The following is a 22,699-nucleotide window of genomic DNA, read 5'->3' as shown; positions in this document are numbered from 1 at the left end:
TATAAACACAAATACTAGATTGATGATAATTATTTCAACAAATTAAAGTATCCGGCATGAATGTTAACATTGCATCACCCCAGGCATAATAGTGGGTATTGATAGATTAACGATCAATATGGCATCAGTTAGCAACTTCTCTAAATGTGACACATCTTAATTTTTTCAAGGCAGCAACTGCAGGTAAGAATAGAATAGAACTAAAAGCAACAAGAAAAAAAACCTCTGTTTATACCATGTTTGTCAGCGATGGTGTCTTAAAAAGAAAACTATCACATTTAATCGCAGTCGAAGGATCAATTTACAAAACCCATTATCAAAGTAGAGCAATCAGAAACAAAAATAGACTCGATCAGATGCTTCACCCTGCTCCTCAATAACAAACTCTCTCATTGGAAAGTACATCTCACAATTCTAGTCCAGATTTTTCTTCAAAGATAACTGCTGCTTCTATCATACTGCTCAGGTCTACTTCCGCCACAGATCCAGCGGCAAATAATTCTTGTATGCTACCGTGAGAGCCCTTCTGTGATGTCACCACCTCATTTTGTTACTGCAGTTGACTGAAAAGAGAATGGTGAAAAAACGAAAATACAGAGTTATGAGAGAGATTTTCCATGTTATTATTCAGCAAATTTGTATAACAAAAAACACAATGGATTAAGTGATGACGGTCATTTGTAAAATGGCGGTCTTTTATAACAATGATGCTTGGGAGTTAACAGCCCAGCGCGCCCCCCCCCCCCCTCTCTCGAAAATACATTGTAGGATGGGGTTGGGTCTAGGCCATTAAAAATATCATCCCCACAGATCGATGCTGTCCCAATGCGAAATCACGGATATCGATTACCAAAACTGCTTTGACTGTGAATGTTGTTGGCTGCTCGGAGAGAGACTAGCAGGGTTGATGGTCTTGTACATTGGAGCTCCACATGAGGTTGTGAGTGTATAATCAGTACTCACAATGTAGCATTTGGTGTAGCTGTGTTTTATATTTGTGGGATAACTTGTCCCCATCCTTGTAATCCGGTTCCTATATCATCAATAAAATCCATTATCTTTATTAAAAAAATATCATCTTAATGGTACAATGAAGCATTTGAAGGCTAGACTTGCAGCCAAGTGTTATCTCCAAACAATCGGTGTAGATTACTTTGACACCTCCCTAATTGCTCACCTCAACACAATACGGATCATTATTTCAGTAGTTGTGTTTCAACACTGGCCTCTTAATCAACTCGATATCAAAAATACCATCCCACATGATGAGTCGCAAGAAGAATTTATATGGAGCAACCACAATGATATGTTATTCAAGGAGAGAGTGAATAGGTGTGCAAGTTAAAATTGGCTATTTGGGCTCTGAAACAGTCCCCATGAGCATAGTTTGATTAGAGACAACAGTGAAAAAATCTGATTTTCGAATCTATTCTGCATGACGTTATTTGGAAATCAATATTTGTGGCAATTACCTTCACCCTCGCTGCTCCTCGACCTTGCTGCAGCAGCTGCGAGACCTCCCTCCCTCCCCCCCTCTCGTACTACATGAGCATGAGGATGATTGATGTATTTTGTATCCAAAACTCAAATCCAAACTCAAATATAAATACACGAGGTATCCAAAGGTGGCCTTAGTGATTGTGATGCATGGTCACAGTAAATGATCAAGTGGGTATGGCATATCTGAAGCGTCACTTGTCCAAGCATTTTCAGACAAAGGACCTTGATTATCTAAGTCACTTCTTAGGTGTTGAGGAGGCCAGATCCAAAGAGGGAGTGAGCCTCTCTCAAAGGAAGTATGTAACTAACATGTTAGAGCCAGGTATGTGGTAACTAAGCTGGTTGACACGGTTGACACACTTATGGATCCAAATACATATCTCATTGTTGACCAAGGTGAACTACATAGTGATCAAGGATAATATAGAAGATGGGTTGATAAGTTTATTTAATGGACGGACCGTCGGCTAAATATAACCTTTGGATGATCCTATAGGACTGATTTTTGGTACACACCCTATCCATAGAAGGGCCTTCCAAATGAATGCTTTGGATCCCCCCAAAAGTGTGGGGCCACATGTGTTTTTGAACTCGATCTCAGATAAGCTTATCTGCGGCTCTCTTCTAAAAGGCGGCTGCCTAGGCGCTGGGGGCAGAAAAAACACACCGCTCAGGCCCTTGGCGTTTAAGAAAGCGGTCTCACCGCCTCGGCGTTATTAGGCGGCCGCCTAGGCGATGAGGCGGCGCCTGCGAGCTGAGCGTGGGCCTGGGGCGGGGCGGGTTTGAAGACTCAGATGAAGATAAAGTCTTGGTCTTGGAGGGAGAGAACAATGATTGGTGAAGACTGAAGAAGTGCTTGAATTTTAATCTTTTTTTTGTCATGGATTTATGTTGTATTGTTAAATCCTTAAATTAATAAGTACTTTATGCTTAATTTCTTATTATGTTTTTGACTTTTTGTTATTATTTAATGTTTAGTGCTTATGCATAAAATGGTTTGGATTGTTATGTATTCAAGTATTTATATTTTATATTAAAAAAAATTCAAGATATTATGAAAATATATTAATATCTATAAATAAATAAAAAACGCCTCAAAACGCCTGGGCGGCCTAGGTGCTGGGAGGTCAGTTAGCCGCCCAGCTCTGCCCAGCGCTTTTTAGAACACTGATCTGCGCTCGAGCTCAAAACTCCCTCCTCATTTGTTGTTACTTGCGGGCCCTACCTTTTACAAACAAGAAAAGAAATAGAACTAAAAGACAGTCGAACCCTCCATTTACTTGGTAGGAAATTTAAAATGACAGTCGAGTCCCTTGTAAAAGACCATTACGATCAAAATATCTAGGGTTTTTCTTCTCTTCTTTGTCAAACGTCGAACTCACACAGAAACTACAAACGACTGCCACCAGAAAGAGGGTTTATGTCAAATGTCAAATGTCAAATGTCGAACTCTTACAGAAGATACTACTGGTGGGAAAATCTGCACGAATCAAAACCATGTTGGGTTGGCTTAGGGATTTTTGCTCTGCTTGAGTTGGCATTTCCTCAGGTTGGGTAGGGTTAGGGTTGGGAAAGACCAACTAGATTTAATTTTGGGTTGGGTTAGGGTTGAGGAAATTAAAATTTTCATATTATGACAATTATACACTAGCAAATCCCTTTCATTTCTTATTGGGAAATGATTTATGCGCTCCAATGTTTTGATAAACATGCGCTCTAGATGTTTGTCGTGTAGTATTTAAAGAGCTTTTTTAGAACCGTAATATTCCTTTGACTACTACACAAACATCATGTTTATCAAAATTCAAAACATTGGAGCGCAGAAATCATTTCCCTTCTTACTTTAATCCTCTTTCCTAATTTTTAGAAATTAAATATCTCTTCCCTATTGCGTAAATCTCTCTTCCTCCACAATTAACTCATAAAATGTGTACACTAAGCTACAAAGTGGTAAATATATGTAAGATGAATTCAAAACCATAAAAGACATATGAACTGAGACTATCTTCACGTGCAACCACCTAGGAACTATAAAAATTAAAACAAAATACAGTAAACACACAATACTTTAAAGAAACAAAATAAACTTTTTTATAATACTTACTTTTGAGTTCAAGTATGATTGAAACCTTGGCAAAATGCCTCTTCTCGGTTCACCACAACACCAGGCAATCACAAAAATTAGAATGAAGATAGAAGAAAAGGTACATGCCATAAAAAAAATAAAAAATTACCTTCTGAAGCATTTGGAAGGTACAAAATGACTCTTTGGTTCTGTAGCATTTGATAGTATGCCTTTTTGTATGATGTAGAGAGGGAGCGAGAAAGAGAACATTGATGAACAATCATTTCATTCAAAAAGCTCAATTTCTCGACAAAAAAAAAGGGCAATGATATTTTCCCCTGCTTGGTGGATATTCCGCCCCCCCCCCCCCCCCCCTGCTGCGCCTTTTAATAGTTTTCGTTAACTTATGAAGAGGTATAGAAGCAACCGTTAACTCCAAAAGCATAAAAGTTAACGATTTCTCTTAAAGGGGGGGAAAATATCCCCCAAGAGGGGGGCGAAGGGGAATATCACTCCCAAAAAAAAAATCATTAATCAAATGTGCCAAAAAAATGAAGCACGAATACGGGTACGATGTGCAGGTACGACACGATACGGGTATATGGATAGTTTTCAACCATCAAAGCAAGATGCAAGAAAGCCCAGGCCCAACGACTCGATTTGACTTGTAAGAGTCATAGTTTTTTTACTCGACTCGAAGCGACTCGTAAGAGTCACCAGATGACTCATAAGAGTTTTCGATAGAGGTGACTCGCGTGGGCGACTCGACTCGAAAGCCCGGTGACTCAACTCGAGAGTTGACTCGTACGACTCGTAAGAGCTTGACAACTATGCCACCGGCAACAAACTTATAGTAAAGATGATATCCATTATAATTGGTCACCATCACAAAAATAGCTCAATCAATAGGGAAATGATAGGCATATCCGAATAGTTCAATTAAGCATATTTTATAAACTGGATCGGGTCCGGTTCAACCCAGTTCTACCGGAATTGGCCATAATTGTGGTCCAGTTTGATAAAGCAGCCATAAATTTACAAAAAAAAAAGGAAAAAAAAAAGAACGAACTGCTCCGCTTTGTCACTTTCCAAGTTATCATATTTCTCACATAGAAGTTAATTAACATTGAATACTAGGACGACTAAAGTCAAAAGTTTAGTAACTTGGTAAAATGGAAAATCTCATGAATAAAGTTAGGGCCCGTTTGGATGCCGAGAAGATTTTGATTTGGATTTCTCACATTTGCAGTCCCTTTTGTGTTGTGATTTGGATCCGGGTCAAATCCTTTGATTTCCAAATCAGCGACTGACTGAAAAAAATCAAATTTCCAAACATGATGTGGAAATAATCCTAATCAAATCTCTCTTGCTTGCCTCTTCTAATCTACTTGCCTAATTTATCTAGTTGCCTCATTTAGCCAACTTACCCAATCTACCTCCAAGATGATCCAACGGTGAGATGTTAACCCAATCCAACTGTTGGATCCCACATATTCTAACAGATGCAAGAGGCTTTGCTTGAATTGAGACAAGCAATTCAGGTGGGGCGTCGATGCAAAAAGAGACGGTTGTAATTGATTGAAGCGGATAGTTTGGAAGACGAAAACGAAACCACCGAGCGCAAATTTCAACAAGTTTACTATCCTCCACAATATGTTAAAGACACAATTTCGATCCTTCGTGGATTGAGAGAACGGTATGAGTTGCAACTTGATGTCTTCATATCGACAATGCACTAGTTGCAACTGCAGAGCTATCAGATCGGTATATTGCTGGGCGTTTTTTGCTTGACAAATGTCCATTAGGATGTTCATACTTTTAAGTTAATAACCTTTCGTAGAAAAAAAAACTTATTGTTTCCTATTCTTTTGCAGATCCCTTTATGGTTATGAGCTAGAAATTGCTGATAATATCTATGAATCAAACAAAACTTGATTCTTGTCATTTCCAGCCCTTGACCTTGTTGATGAGCCGGCTGCTAATCTGGCAACAGAGATCACATTCAAGCCCACTGAGTTGAATGAGATAAATAGAGAAGTCGAAAGGCTAAAGATTGAGAAATCGTCAATGAAAAATTATACAGATAATGCAGTGAAAGAACAGTCGAGGAAGATGGAAGATGATATTGATTTGCTTACAATAAAGCAATATGATCTTAAAAACGATGGGATTATGAAAAAACTCTCACGACCAAAGTTAGATAACTTAAGGAACAAGTTGACTTTTTTCTTTTTTTTCTTTTTGTAGTTTGATGTTGAATATATTGATGGGATCGTGAAAAAACTCTTATGGCCCAAGTTAGATCACTTATGAAACAGGTTGACTTTTTTTTTCTTTTTGCAGTTTGATGTTGAATATATTGACATTACTATATATTTTATTTCTGAAGTTTATAATATATTGAATTTCTTCATAGAACAGGCGAATGATTGGAAACGTGTTGATCTCGAGTTAGAAACATTGAAGCATATTCAAGGACAACTTTTAGAGGCGGAGAAGAATTTGAATGATTTTTGCAAATTTGGATAATGACTACTTCAAAAAGAGATGAATGAAATTAATATTGCAGAAGTAGTAAACGACTGGATTGGAGAATCCCAATATCAAACCTACAACAGTCAGAGAAGGACCAGTTGATTGTGCTAAAAGAGGTCCTCCACAAGAGGGTTGTTGGATAGCAAATGGATGTCAGGTCAGTGGTAACGTCATTTGGCGTTCAAGGTTAGGATTATCAGATCCGAACCGCCCCATATCGAGTTTCTTATTTATGGGCCCAATTGGAGTTGGGAAGATTAGCTTGCCAAAGCGCTCGCAGGTAGCCTTTCCAACACAGATATTGCATTAGTTAGGATTGACATGAATGAGTACATGAAAAACTAGTTCCCATCACGCTTGATTTGTGCCCTAACAGATTTTTATGGCTATGACGACAGAGAGCGACAACTGACTGGAATTGTCCGTAGACAACCTTATGCGGTTGTCTTCTTTGATGAAATCGAAAAAGCTCACCCCGCGGTGTTGAACATTTTAAGTATTGGATGATGGTATACTCACAGATTCCCATTGAAAAACAGTCAACTTTAAACATTGGGTCATTATTATGACATCCAACATTGAATAACATCTTGTGCATGAATCTGTGGGCTCTAATCTTGGCTTTAGCTGGGTTCTTCTACATGGATCATTTTCTTCCATTCTATCTTATCCAAGGTCATGTTCTCTGTTATGTTCCTAGCTACAAGTCTTTTCTCACTGTTTCTACCCAAGTTGTTTTCAGTATGCCCCTACCTCTTTTTACTTCATCAATTTGGCACGAGTCGCCTCTTCTCACCGAAGCATCCAAAGGCCTACGTTGGACATGTCCAAATCATCTTAAGCGGTGCTCTCTCATCTTCTCCCCAATTGGTGCCACGCCCACCTTTTTACGAATGTCTTCATTTTTAATTCTATCTAACCTTGTGTGGCCGCACATCCAACTAAGCATTCGCATCTCCGCTACACTCATCCTATGCACATGCTGCTTCTTGGTGGCCCAACATTCCGAGCCGTACAACATGGTTGGCCTCACAACTGTCTTATAAAACTTTCCCTTCAACTTGGTAGGGATTTTACGGTCGCACAGAACTCCTGAGGCAAGCTTCCACTTCAACCAACCTACTCTTATTCTATGGTTAACATCCTCTTCAATCCCTCCTTATGTAGAAGCCAGTGTGGGAGAAACAAGCATTAGTTTTGAAGAATGGATAGGAAAATCCAGCTTGGGAAGCCAATCCACAACCGCATTTGCTTCTCTGCATAGATGAGTTATTTTCCATTTTTCATGCTCAGTTGAATTCTGCTTTTATAATTGTTGTGGATACTAAGGAGTTCAAATCTAACCAAAGAAGCAAAATGTTTCTTTCTTCCGCCAATCTGAGAGCTTGGAGGATAGCTCTTGTTACAAGGAGAGAGATTTGATCCGTGTTGATAATACAAGAGAAGGCACACCTATAGAATCTAACAATTCTTATAATTCCTCCTTTTTTGTCAACAAGGGAAGGATCTTGTTTACTTTGATCCAATTGGAAGGTTGTCTTATCCAAAGAAATAATTTGAATGTCTTCTCATTTTGAGGCGCATCCCGTAGTTTTTCCAAACACTAGCCTCACAGATTCATTCACAAGATGTGATCCAATATTGGATGTCATAATAATGACACAATTTTTAAAGTTGATTGTTCTTTCATGGGAATCTATGAATCTACCATCATCCAATACTTGCAATAAAATGTTCAACACCGCGGGGTGAGCTTTTTTAATTTCATCAAAGACGACAACCACATAAGGTCGTTTACGGACAATTTCAGTCAGTTGTCGCTCTCCGTCGTCATAGCCAGGAAAACATGGTAGAGCACCAATCAATAGTAATGTGAACTGCTTTTCCATGTACTCACTAATGTCAATCCTAACTAATACAGTATCTGTGTTGAAAAAGCAACCTGCGAGCACTTTGGCAAGCTCAGTCTTACCAACTTCAGTTGGGCTCACAAATAAGAAACTCGATATGGGGCAGTTTGGATCTGATAATTCTAATCTTAAACGCCGAATGACAACGACCACTTACCTGACTTCATTGGTGTCCAACAACCCTCTAGTAGAGGACATCTTCTAGCACAATTAACTGGTCCTTCTCTAACTGTTGCAGGTTTGATACTAGGATTCTAGTCCAGTCGCTTACTACTTCTACAATATCAATTTCATTCACCTCTTTTCACAGTAGCCCTTGTCCAGATTTGCGAAAATCATTCAAATTCTTCTCTGCCTCTCCAAGTTGTCCTTGAAGATGCCTCAATATTTCTAACTCGAGAACAACACGTTTCCAATCATTCGCCTGTTGTCCAGTCTCCACCTCTACGTCGACTTCATCAATCTATGAAGAAATTCAATATATAATAAAATTCAAAAATAAAAAATATAGTAATGCCAATATATTCAACATCAAACTGCAAAAAGAAAAAAAAACATGTTCCTTAAATGATCTAACTTGGATCATGAGAGTTTTTTCAAGATCACTCTCAACAACTCATTAAAGCCTTTGTCCCAAACTAGTTGGGGTCGGGTAAAGTATTTTCAAGATCCCATCAATATATTCAACATCAAACTGCACAAAGAAAAAAAGGGGAATGATATTTGCCCCCCACCCTTTGACGGATAAAATCACCCCCCTTAACGTTTTCCGTGAGAATGGTTCACTGCTTGAGGATAAATTCATCCCTTTTAACGTTTTACCTTACCTTTGAAAATTAAAGGATAACGTTAGGGGGGGGGAGGGGGGATTTTATCCGTCAAGGGGAGGAAATATCATTTCCTAAAAAAAAAAGAAAAAAGTCAACTTGTTCCTTAATGCTCTGTTTGGTTGCCGGGTGTTTTTTGGTTCCTGGGATTTATGTGGGAGAAAAAAAATCCCAGGAGATTGGTGGGAAAAAAGTCCTAGAAGTATCCCGGTAAAATAAAAATCCCATGTTTGGTTGACCGGACTATGGTAGGAAAAAAAAAAACTATGTTTGGTTGGCTTGAACTGTTGGGAAGAAAAAAATTCTTCTCAAGCTTATTTTTGGTTCCTGGGTTTATTTTTGTTCCTGGGATTATTTTGGGATGGGATGAAAAGGCAATCATTACAAAAGTAGGATTAAAAAAATTCACCACACAAGCAATCATTACAAGAGTGGAATTAAAAAAAACCTAGTGCTAAAAGGCAACCAAACATGGGATGGGACCAAAATTTTACTAAAACTTCCTGGGACAAATTTTACTGGCAACCAAACGGAGAGTGATCTAACTTGGGTCATGAGAGTTTTTTCATGATCCCATCATTTTTTAAGATCATATTGCTTTGTTGTAAGCAAATCTATATTGTCTTCCATATTTCTCGCTAGTTCTTTGAATACACTATCTGTGTCATTTTTCATTGACGATTTCTCCATCTTTAGGTTTCAACTTCTCTATCCCATTCAACTCAGTAGGCTTTATGTGATCTGCGTTGCTAGATTAGCAGTCGTCTCATCAACAAGGCCAAGGGCTGCAGATAACAAGAATCAAATTTTGTTTGATCATAGATAATTTCAGTAATTTCTAGCTCATAACCATAAAGGGGCCTGTAGAAGAATTAGAAACATCAAGTTTTGTTCTACAAAAGGTTCTTAACTTAAAAGTATGAGCATCCTAATATATCTTTGTCCGGCAAAAAACACCAAGCAATATACCGATCTGATAGCTCTCCAACTGCAACTAGTGCATTGTCTATGACGAACCCATGTTGCAACTCATACCATTCTCTCAATCAGCAAAGGATCGAAATTGTGTCTTTAACAGATAGTGGAGGACAGTAAACTTGTTGAAATCGGCACTCGAGTGCGGGTACTAAATTCAGTTACGGTAGTTGCTCCGATACAAAGGAGATGGGACCTAAGATTGGTTTTAACAAGTTGGCAGCATCTAAAGGCGATTTACTTGTAGCCCTCGCATCCATTGTTGACAAAAGAAAGAGTATCATAATGAACAAACAGTTAGACATGATGCAATATAAAAAATGGTAATAAAGGAAAGTGATTGTGCGCTCGAGCTCATTTAAGCTTATAAGTGATCGAGTGCCAAATCACATGGGTCCCACATTTTTTGTGGTGATCCAAACCATTCATTTGCAAGGCCCCATCATAGATAGGATGTGTACCAAAAATCAGGTCCATTGGATCATTCTAACCCCTCTAAAAGTGGAGGGCAAAATGGGCATATTTGTGGCCAAACACTGTCTGTCCATTTTGGCCTACACAAATGGATGGGTTAGGATGATCCTATGGAGTTGATTTTTGGTCTATACCCCATCTATGTAAGGGTCTTTCAAATGAATGCTTTGGATCATCCTAACAAAGTGGGCCCACATGAGTTTTGTGCACTCGAGCGCATATAAGCTATATGCGCTCGAGCGCACAATCACTTTCCTCATGGTAATATGCTATATTATATAACAAACAAAGGCAAGAACAAATGGGAATTCAATTCAAAAATTAAAAAGAAAGAAATGTAGCAGCTTAATCCAAGGAAAGTGATATATCCGCTCCTTTTGGTTACTTGGGACACCCAGCAGCAGTGTACGTCAGCCCATTGAATCCTTCTTATGTGAAGTACATCAGCCCCTCTGCAGTCATTGATACACTGCTGCTGGGTGTCCCAAGTACTCAAAAAGGGGCAGATATATCACTTCCCTAATCCAAAACAACAAATAAAATAATCAGGGCAACAAATTCTCAACAGCTCATTCTAATACGTTCCTTAAAAGTGTATCTCAGAAAATAAGGTAGCTGAGACCACCTGGATTAGAAAGCTAATAGAAGCAAATGAAAAACTTTTAGAGGGGGTATACCACTCTAACAAATAGATGTAAATATTAGTTTCCTAGAATTAGTATATGCTAATGCAAGCTATTTTATGTAATATTATTGCGGAATGCATTTCTTATCCCCCCCCCCCCCCCCCAACCACTGACACACCTTTTTATTCTAATGCCCAATTTTGAGAAGTTCTTCCTCTCCAGTCTCCACAACAACAATCCCCTATCTTTATTCCCAAACAAAATGACACATTTATAGTACATAGAAAATACACATTATATGTAAGTATAAAGTTTATGATAAGCATGTAGCTCTCAACAACTCCCTTCATCCTTCTAAAAAAGGTAGGAAGGGGAAAACAAAGAGAAAGCATATGAAATGCTAGCCGCAGGGGGAGGAGGACTCTGAGGAAGTTTGAGACCTTAAGCTCCAATACATTGGCCACAAATGTTTTATGCCTTCATTGTTTTCACTTTTCATCCACCTCACTTCTAGAGAAATATATCAAAGCTCCCGAATCTCTCATGCAGAGCTTCTTGGAGAGTTAAACTCACAGAGATTTATTGGTTTTCAATTCGTCCTGCTTTTGAGTCACAGTTCCAATACATTGGCCACAAACGTTTTATGCCTTCATTGTTTTCATCCACCTCAATTCCAGAGAAATATACCAAAGCTCCCGAATCTTTGATGCAGAGCTGCTTGGAGAGTTTAAAAAACATATGGATTGGCATGCCATTCGATCTCTACATTGTCCATATAAATCACAGCTTAGATATTTTCCCAGACTCCATTAGGTGCTTTTTCCATTGTGGGAATTAATTAAATTAAATTAAATAGAATATTGTGGGAAATGACTAAAGGCAGTGTCTAGGCCATAGAATGGTCAACGAATATTGAGTTTTGCAAATGAACTTTGATTACTTTGTTTCAAATGGCCATAAGCACCTAACATAGTTTGCCTCATAAGATTACCGATTGTTTGCATCAACATTATGGCATGGGATCAATTACATTGTGAATCAATATTCTTGGTTGAAATATTATTCTAAGACTTCTCAAGTGAACGACAGACAATATTTGCTACATTTTGAATAGCACCACTAACATTAAGTCTTGAATTCTCAACGAATTCACGATACAAAGATATCGAAACACATGAAAACAATTATGAAAACTACCTTGTTAACTCTAAACAACAGCCCAGAGGAATGAAAATGTCATATTCCTGGGATCAAGAGAGAATGGATGGAGATTCAAGGAAAATAAACATAAACTCATCGCATACCTGCACCCACAAGAGTGTGGATCTCATCAATGAAAAGAATTATCTGTCTGTGTGAAGCTGTACCCACAAGAGTGTGGATCTCATCAATGAAAAGAATTATCTGTCTGTGTGAAGCTGTTACTTCATCTATAATTGTGTTAATTTTTTCTTCAAATTGCCCACGGTACTTAGTACCAGCAATTAGCGGACCCATGTCAATTCAGATCACCTGCGCAAGAATACCACTTGATGAAGACAAATACAATAGAGAGCAAATATGTGCACACTTCGTACCAAAAACTAGCAACAAGAAAATGAAAATTTAAATGCAAAAACAAAAGCTAAGAAATACGATTAGTGAACTGAACTTAAGCAAAGGCGGCTGATATTAGCACTACCATGTTTTAACAATGACACAAACTCAACTTGTTTTTTCTTTTTTAATTCGCTTCTGTGAGCTTTTGGGGAACTGTGGTTACCTTTGACAGGTATTTAAATAATAAAAGAAAAGATGAGTTAGTGCAATTATCAAAACATGATAGCGCCAACATCAGTTGCCTTATTAAATTTTTGTTCTAATAGGCATTATTACATTTCTCAAAGAAAGAAAACACCTCTGATTATTCATCAAGAGGTTCTCTAACTAAATATAAATAAGAAATTAACATGTTGTCAAGTAAATATTTTCTCTTACAAAGTACAAACTCATTTTTTGTAAAAAGTTCCTCTGAGAGGAGACCCTTTGAGTTGTAGAGGATCTTAAAAATGTTTTCTTTTTTTTTACTCTTTTAATAAGAGATTTCCCATGGACGAAAATCTCTTTTGAGTAGGATCAGCTATTGGTTAATGATATTTACACTTACCATGTTTTGATAATTGCACTAACTCACCTTGTCTTTCATTATTTAAATAGCTGCTAATGGTTTTTACAAATCCCAAAACGCTCTCACAGGCCAATTAAAAAGACAAGATTAGTGCAATTATCAAAACATGGCAGTGCCAATATCCTTAGCCTAGCTATTTTAAATTTATTTTTGTAAAGAAATTTTCCTGAAAGAATCTCATTTGAGTCATTTTTTTTATGTCTCTTTGTAGAGTCCTCGAAAGAATCTCTATTTATATTTCTTTTTTAAGGAAAATCTTTGTTAATCCATGTTCAAGAATTTGAGATTTACAGCCACGACGATGTGGAGATCGATTGGCGTCACCAATTGATCTGTAGACCGATCAGAGTAGTGATTTAGACTTCTATTGGAGAGATCACTCGCTCATTTGACGATGTGATGAATTGAAACTTGATCGGTGTAGTGATATATAGTGTGACTGGCTTTCTTTAGATATGATCGCCTAGAGATCGATCAGAACAAGTCAGATGTTGATAAGAGAACCTTTGATAAAATCAATCTCCCGAAAAGGAATGGTGCCATGATTTGTAGAATTGTTGGTGTCATAATCCGCAAATTGATTGGCTTTTCAATCCTCAACTTTAGGAGAGCGTTAATCCGAAGATTGATGATCTCCAAGGAAGCTCTTTTTCATTTCCCTGTGTAAACTTTTTATTCAATCAATATACGGCTTCTTGGACACTAGGGGTGCAAATCATCGTATTTTTATAGACAGGTCTTTAGTTCTTGTAGGAAATAAGGGTTATTTCTTGTATGAGAATTAGAATATATTTGGAAGGTATTTGTGTCTTTTCTGTGTCATGCAGGATTTTATATCATTAATATACAAGAATGGCCGGGAGATGGAATTCTATTCACTTCATCTCTTCTCTCTCCCCTCTTCTCTCATCATTTCCTCTATTACTCTGAACTCCAACAAATCCAACTTCGGATCAGAGCAAGGAATTTTTCACATTTTCTTCACTAGAATCAATGTTCTTGACGGTCTGACACATTCGTGACATCATCAAACCGCACGACTGTACCATGGGTAAAATGGCTTGGATGCTCATATCATTCTCGTTATTAAGGCGATTTTACGAAAACTTTTGAGTGTTAATTCATATTTGGGTAAACGACATAGAAAATGCATTTTATTTCTGATATGACAGAAGATTGGTGCTTATTTTGAATTCACTTCAGAATTGCATTGTACGAGGAAAAGATGAAAATGCTTTTTAAGAGAAAGAATGGAGGAAGACGGAAAAAGAAGAATCGATGCCGGAAAAAATGGAAGCCTGAAAAATGAAAAAAGGAGAAAAGAAGGAAAGACGCCGGAAAAATAGAAGATGTCAGAAAAAATCAAACAAAAAGAGGAAGAAGGGGGGAAGAAGGGAAAGTTGGGATTGACTAAGAAAAGTTGGTGAGATTTGGGGTCGAACGGTGAGATTTGGGAGTCAACTCGGTAAAATGAGGGGTCGAGTTGATACAATATGGTCTTCCCCGTTTTATCGAGTTGACCAACCATTTTACCGAGTCAACCCCCATTCTACCAAGTTGACCCCTGTTAAAGTATAAAAGATAAATAACGCCTTTATCCAACAGCTTAAGCTTTTGGAGAAGTTGGTGAGTTAACATGGTATCAGAGCCAAAGGTCTCGAGTTCAAACCACCCGGATAGCAAAAATCTACATGCGATGGTCGGCCCAAAGTGGGACCACATGTGCCACGTGTTTGCCAAGTGGGTCACACTTGCGGGGGAGTGATAAAGTATAAAAGATAAATAACGCCTTTCTCCAACAGCTTAAGCTTTTGGAGAAGTTGGTAAGTTAACAACCCCCAAATCTCACTGTTTCGACCCTAGATCTCACAAACTTTTCTTACTCAACCCAACTTTCCCTTTCAGTTTTTTTCCAGTGCCTTCCATTTCTCCGGCATCGATTCTTCTTTTCCTCCTTTTTCCAATTTTTCGGGGGCGTAGATTCTTCTTTTTCCTTCTTCCTCCACTTCTGAGTTGCAGCACAGGTCGTTGTGGAGGTGGAGATGAAAACTACCATAAACGAAGAAGAGGGACAAAACTACCTTGAAGGGCATTTTCATTATTTTTCTCATAAAGAACTACCTTGATGAATAAGAGGGACGAAACTACCTTGAAGGGCGTTTTCGTTATTTTTCTCGTACGATGCAATTCTGACTTGAATTAAAAAATAAAGCGCACTATCAGTGTCACTTTTCCTTTTGACTTCTGTAGAAGAAAATCCAGAAATCTCGTCCTCTTTGGGTTGATGGGAGTTTTCTCTCATCTCGTGGCCTATTTGGAAGGGGGTTACTTCCTTTTGGGCCGATTTTTGCATAGGAACATAGTAGTGATGTTAATTTTAAGATCGAAGCTTGTGTGAAGGAGTTCTATTGACTTTAATGGATGTATCCACACATCTTTTTTTTGCTTGATGGGAGTAAGGAGTTTTCTCTCCTCGAGACCTATTTTGAAGGGGATTACTTCATTTCAGGTTGTTTTTTGCACATAAACAAAATGGTGGTGTCGTCTATTCGATCAAAGCACGTGTGAGGGAGTTCCATCAACTTTCGTGGTAGAGCATTACTTGGGCATTTTCTATTTTTTGGGTTGTTTCTTCTAGAATATGTTCATGCTACCGACATTTAGGAGTTGAGATCATTTGGTTTGAGGTATCTAACAACAAAAAATAGCCTCTTGGACGGATCTGAACTCCTTAACTGTCGGGATTCCAAGTACTGGTTTTGGCCCTCCAATGAGTCCATAAGGGGATGTAAAAATCACCATGGTAAAACTATATTGTACAAATTATATGGAATGGGCCTAGTATGCGTGAATGTACATTGGTGAACGAGGCAACCTTGGCTATGTTATTGGTCGAGTGCAGGAACCCAAATCAGACAATCCGAAATATGACAAGTGGGAGAAGGATAATTCCATGGTCATGCCGCAGTTGCTTTCTTTGATGCAACCACATATCAGAAGCACTATCATATTCTAGAGAACAACTAAGGTGATCTAGGATCAGGTTGAGATGACATGCACAAAATAGAAATATTGCTCAACTTTGTCAAATTTAGCAAGATAATAGGAATCTTAAACAAGGGAGAAGCCATAGTAGCTAGAAACTCCTTGGGCAGGTGGGAAACTTGTTTCCCCTAAAATGCATTTCGGAAACGTTTCCACAACATGATAAAAATTGGGGAAACATTTCCGAAACGTGTGAGAAACGTATGAGAAACTTACGTGAAACATGTGTGAGATGCGTGAGAAACCTATGGAAAACTCATAAAAAAACGTATGTGAAACATGTGGGTAACATGTGTGAAATTTACGAAAATCGTTTTGCAAAAAAAAATAGAATACCGAAAAATTGTGGAATAGATATTAATAAGAAAAAAAAATAGCATATATTGTAAAAATAATAAAAAACAAAGAAATATTCAAATAAAAATTATGCTAAAAATAAAATATATAAAGAACATACATAAATTATGTACGTGCCTCTATTTTAAATAAAAATTATGAAAAAAATATAAATGTATGTATTTAAGAGTAAAATCCCATAGAAATTTGAAACACTTCGGTGGTGTCGTCTTTTCGATAGGAGCTCGTGTGAGGGAGTTCAATCGACTTTTACGGCTGCATAACTTGGACAATCTCTATTTCTTGCGTTGTTTCTTCTAGAATTTGTGTGTTTCACAGTACCGACGTTTAGGGATTGAGATCATTTGGTTTGAGGTATCTCTAGGAAAAAAAAGTTTTTGGAAGAATCTGAAGTCTGAACTCCTTAGCTGTAGGGAATCCAAATACTAGTTTTGGCCCTCCGGCGGGTCCCTATGGGGACAACCCAAATGTGAAAATCACCATGGTAAAACTATATGCCACTAATTATATAGTATGTCACTAATTATATAGAATGGGCCCAGTATGCACGGATGTAAATCAGTAAACGAGGCAAGCTTGGCTATGTTATTGGCCGAACGCATGAGTCCAAGTCAGACGATCCGAAATATGACAAGTAGGAGGAAGATAATTTCACGGTAATGTCGTGGTGGTTGTTTTCTTCGATCATGTAACCACATATCATGTAGCCATGGTTTTAAATTTCGGTTTTGGAATGCGTTTCGGCCCTCACCGAAACCGAAATTTCGGTAATTTCGATTGAAAGTTCAGGAAAATGGCTATATAATTAAAAAAAATTGAGATTTTTGGGTTGAATTTCTCGAAATCTGGTACCATTTCGGGTATTGGCAGTTTCAGTTTCGGTGTTGACCAAAATCCGAAAATTTGGATTTCGGTCGAAATTTAAAACCATGGTTACAACCGTGCAAGGAATCATGCTCTCACGGATATACCCTCTCTCAAGCAGATCATTAACTTGCATGCATCTTTATGCTCTGTTGGAGTCATTCTATAATGCGCTCAGTTAGATAGACTCGCTCCCAACATTAGATCTATATGGTGTTGTATGCTCCGCATGGGAGGTAGGCCGGGAGGTAGCTCTTTGAGAAAAAAAATCACAAAACTCCCCTGCTAGTGGTTGGTGCACTTTTGGAACAGAACTGAAATCTTCCCCCATCTTTGGCCACTAAAGCATAAATAAGACATAATTCTACCATGGCAACGGTAAGCGTAAAGGTAAGAATGTTGGTACCCTCTCCGGGCTTCCATGTAGGTCCAAACTCCTTGGATGGGGTGAGAACAACCTTACGCAAAACATGGCATGAGTCCATAGCAACGACATCACACCACACCTTAACCCTAAACATATTACCAATGGAAAAGAAAACCAAGCAAAGTTTATAGACATTTATCTCTGTTAAAGTATAAAAGATTAAATAACGCCGTCTCCAACAACTTAAGCTTTTGGAGTAACTAGTTGTTTCACATGGTATCAGAGCAAAGCTTCCGAATTCAAACCTCCTGGATAGCAAAAATACACATGCAGTGGCCAAAACTAAAAGAGGAGCCACATGTGCCACGTGTAGGCCAAACTCAAAAGAGGGGCCACACGTGAGGGGGAGTTTTAAAGTATAAAAGATTAAATAACGCCGTCTCCAACAGCTTAAGCTTTTGGAGTAACTGGTTGTGTCACAATCTCATTTCCTTTCCTGAGCCATGAAAGCTTGTAAGGGTGTGAGTGCTGGACCGTGCTAATCTAATGTTTGGAAACGGCTTCTTCCAAAACGACATTTTCCTTACTTCCGCTTTCAATGATCATCTTACACACTTTACCATCAATTGACAACATGGTACGGGAGACGTTCATCCTTAGTCAATCCTCTTTGGATGGATGCCTCAGTGAAAATATGTTCATCCGGAGAACAAGCGCTTCATCGATGACCATAAATGACATCAACTTCCACATCAGGAACCTCATCATAGACTGGTTCCTCATCATGATCGGCCTCGTAATCTAACTTCTCTTCGATTAGCCGTTGTTTTTCCCTATCCACGTGAGTTTTCAATTCTCCAACAATACAAAGCCTTAGGTCCATGCTCACCATACTTGAAGCATTGAATTATATAGCGTCCACCTTGATTTTGTACCGTAAATCCGGAAAGGGAACTCATGTAAAGTGGTCTACTATAGAGACCCCACAAGAATTGATCAAAAGAACCCCAAAAATCACTATCATTCTCCTAAAAATTAAATAGCACTCTTCAAGTTGGAAAGTCAGACTATGGTTGGGCCCTCTATTGACAACACAGTGATGCCAACAATAACCCCATATCCAGCAACTTTTCTTTGTCATGGAAATATAAGGGATTTTAGGGGCTCGTAGGCCCACTTCAATTGCATCACAAGCTATGCTCAAGAATGGCACTGGAAACACTTCTAGAATCCTTCCCAAGAGCCAATCTTGACGCAACCGAAAGTTCATGTTCCTTTCATGTACGCTGATTGAGAAACACTGTCTACTACCAGCTTAATTGAAGACACAGGCTTAAAAGACCTTTTGCTTCAATATTCATGCAATCAAATTCCAAGGACCAATGACTAGAAGACAACGATCTATTTCTAACATAAAATCCTTCCATTCATCAAACGAAATCAAAGTTTCAACTCCCCAAATATACAAAGTGGACATTATATAACCTACAACAGCACAGTTCACCTCCGACTCTAACAGTTAAACAAAAAGAATTGGACACGCTCCTAGCCTCTTGATTGGGACTGAGGCAGTCCTCTTCCAGACTAGCATGATCATTGTCTTTATTAACGTCATCGGAACACCGTCACGAACATGAACAACAAAACATTTTGGTAGGAAACATCTCTTGTATGCCAATGATTTGGCATCCACCCACACTTTCAAGGCTCATATTTCTCTTTCTAGGCTGTCCTGTCCAAAAGCCATCTAGTGATTATGTTCAGCCCCCTTTCCCCTTCACTATATTGGCAACCCTTATCAAGATTTTCTTCTTTTCCAACTACTCGATAATACCACATTCCATCCCCTTTTCCTCTTGTTGAAACATCTTCCACCTCTCTCTCCAAAGAGACAAAGCCCATACTCGGGCTTACAAGCCTTGCACAATAATTATACCTAAAATACCCATAAATGGAGAATCAACGGTCCCCACTTAGGGACTTGTAGCCTCTCCTTTCTTCTCCAGCAGAAAGTCAATCACACATACTCTTATTCTTAACCAGCCATCAACTTTAGTTCGTCCATTGTACAAAGCCCATCAATAAGAACGGTTCACAAGAACTAGAAAAGCATCTTTATTTATTCAAACGGGAAGCTAGATAGGAAATAGGGGCAGAGGAAGGCAAGCTAATAAAGACCCAAAGAGGTGAATTATGAAACAACCAATATAGAAAGCTGATAATCTAAGATATGGGGGATCCCTTGCAAATCACCTAATCCCAATGAAGTTTAGACTAGCATTATTTTTTAGGTATCGAAATCAAGTTTGCAGCAAATACTCATGGTGAACAGAAAATTGGTCAAGAAATAGAAAATCTTCATGAAACTATCCTCGCAAAAGGTCTTAAATCAGTTCAAAATTTTTAACAGTGTTGCAAAAACTCTGAACATTGTATTCTAAGCCCATACAGAATGCAAACTATGCACAAAAGGTAAGTTTTCTCAAGCATGTTTTGAAAAGAAGCATATGGAAAAAGAAAAAAAAAACCACAAATGAAGTCTACCTTCCAAACAATGAAAATACAAAAGAATATCAAAAGACATACCCTTCAACAATTGCCGTTTTCCCAACACCAGGCTCGCCAGTAACAAAAGGATTTTTTTTTATCGTTTTGCATAGTATATGGATACAATGCCCGATCTCATCTTCACGGCCTATAACAGGATCAAGTTTACCCTGTCTAGCAAGTTCTGTGAAATCATTTCCATATTTCTTTAGTGCTTCATATTTTCCTTCAGAATCTACATTAAGAAGAGTAGAGTGCATGAAGGATACAAGATAAACTAACAAAAGCAATTCAAGAAATAGAACTTGAAAAAAAAAACTTGCAACATTGCAAATGAAAGCTCTTAGCTCTCCTTTGTGTACTATCGAGTTGAAAAAGAAGCAGAGGTAGAACTAAAAAATAATTGAGATTTTTATCTCAGCCATCAGCAAAGGATATTTATTACCTTTATAAGCATACAATCGATTAATTGAAACACATGTCCATAAAGAATTTACATTCTAAGCAACCAAATAAAATCACCTTTCAAAATTATGTGGCAACTTATGGGAGGAGTTTTTCAGGAGATATACATTATAAGGAAACACTTATGTGCAACAATGAAAGATTATTACTTTATTGCCTATACAAAAATCACTAAAAACAGCTCAATATAAACTATCCAATGAGAATAGCTGAGTGCTACCAGAGTAGAAGCCCCACTAGTTGAAAAAACTTTGTAGGAAACTAATTTGAACCCATGAAAGAATTTCACCTTATTACCAATATAAAAATCACTAACAACAGCTCGAGATAAACTCTTCAATGAGAATAGGTAGTGCTGCCAAAGTAAAAGCCCCAGCAATTGAAAACCTTTGTAGGAAACTAATTTGAAGATAAAAGAATTTAAAAGCTAGAAAATCATCATTACATAATAGATTATAGCATCATGATTGATATTGTACTTGGAAGTATTTGCATGTTAGAGACTTCAGCCACATATTTTTAGTACAAAGAATCAATGTCATTGGAGAGTACACCAGACTGTCTTAGTTATCACTTCTTATATAAGTTCAATCATATACCAAATAGAAAAACAAATGCATATGACATGACAAGCATCAAACCATCTTGTAAGGAAAAGAAATGAAGATTTTAAATATTCCAGCTGTGAAAAATACCAACAGGAGAGGATAACATTTCCTCAAGAACAACTACATAGATAGTAAGCAATTTGACTTTGATGTCATCTTGAGCACGCGACATCTCATGAAGAATGTATACATCACAGCTTCCAGAGAAATAGGTGAAAGCTATACAACAATCTCTCATTAGTGATGAGAAATAAAGTAAAATATGTCTTTCACTGCGGAGACAGGTATTAAAAAGCCCTACCACAAGATAAAACCTGTGTGAGGTTGCCCATAATAATCAATGGTTCATCTAAGGAAACACTTGCACAGACAGTATTCCACTTTCTAAATTCTACGTTTATTGTGCTTTGCATAACAGAGGCTTACCAAGGAGCGCTAGATATTGACAAATCCTAACACAGATTTCGTGAAAACGGGCGACGAAGGCGCAGATATGTCAATGTTTTCTTCGATCTTCTGAAATTCACTCCATGTAACGACGCTGCAGAGGTACTGAAAGATACCAAGCCTGGAAACACTTGCACAGACCGTATTCCACTTCGAGGAGAACCAAGAACCTCTGCTCAAATCAAGAATATGCAATTAGGGTTTTTTTTTTGTTATTCCCCTAGTCTCTCTCTCTCTCTCTCTCTCTCTCTCTCTCTCTCTTCTCTAGAAAAATTATCTCCCTGTCTTTCGGATTCAAAAATCCTTCCTCATCTCAATCTCTCGAACAAGAAAGAATTTTGGGAACCTCTTTTCTCCTCGTTAAATAGTAAACTCCCATTAAGCCTTTCCCAGCCACTAAGGTGGGCCCTATGAATGTCATTTTGGGATGCTCTTATCACTCCCCCAAAAAAATGGGCGATGATATTGTCACCCCCCCTGCGTACGCATTCGCCCCCCTTATTAAAGCTTTTTGACGTCAAATCAAGCCAAAAGGGGAGCGAATGCGTAATTTAGGGGGGGTGACAATATCATCGCCCCAAAAAAAATCATTAATCTAATGTGCCATTAAAATGAAGCATAAATACGGGTATAATGTGCGGGTACGACACGATACTGGTGTGTGGATACGTGTTTTTCTTTTCTAAATAAGATACAGGTAGGTTGGGGGTAGGCTTAATATAATATAATTTTATATTTTATTATATATTTATAAAAGTTAAAAAATTAAATGTGAAAACCGATTATGACATAGCCTCTTTGTTTTCAAACCATTCTACAATAACATAACCTGGTTGTTTCATATTACGACAACCGATTGTTAACCCTAAACCTATTATTGGACTTCAATTTAAGGCCCTATTCGCTTGGGATTGTCCCAA

The 22,699-nt window shown here is 38.0% G+C and overlaps 1 long non-coding RNA gene and 1 pseudogene across 1 annotated transcript; both read right to left on the bottom strand.

Annotated features, from left to right (window-relative positions):
- Positions 1–214: 214 nt before the first annotated feature.
- On the bottom strand, positions 215–22,220 carry LOC143879526 (uncharacterized). Its single transcript, XR_013251305.1, has 4 exons — positions 21,759–22,220; positions 20,299–20,494; positions 12,217–12,424; positions 215–563 (listed from the first exon to the last, which is right to left on the bottom strand). It is a non-coding gene; the product is annotated as an uncharacterized LOC143879526 (long non-coding RNA).
- LOC143878087 (chaperone protein ClpB4, mitochondrial pseudogene) lies at positions 3,934–10,072 on the bottom strand (annotated as a pseudogene).
- Positions 22,221–22,699: the final 479 nt, after the last annotated feature.

Source organism: Tasmannia lanceolata, unplaced genomic scaffold (assembly GCF_043159265.1).
Source record: "Tasmannia lanceolata isolate RefF3 unplaced genomic scaffold, GAP_Taslan_0.1 ptg000006l, whole genome shotgun sequence".
Lineage (NCBI taxonomy): Eukaryota > Viridiplantae > Streptophyta > Magnoliopsida > Canellales > Winteraceae > Tasmannia > Tasmannia lanceolata.
Note: the sequence above shows the minus strand (reverse complement) of the source record. Positions and strands in the feature narration are given on the sequence as shown.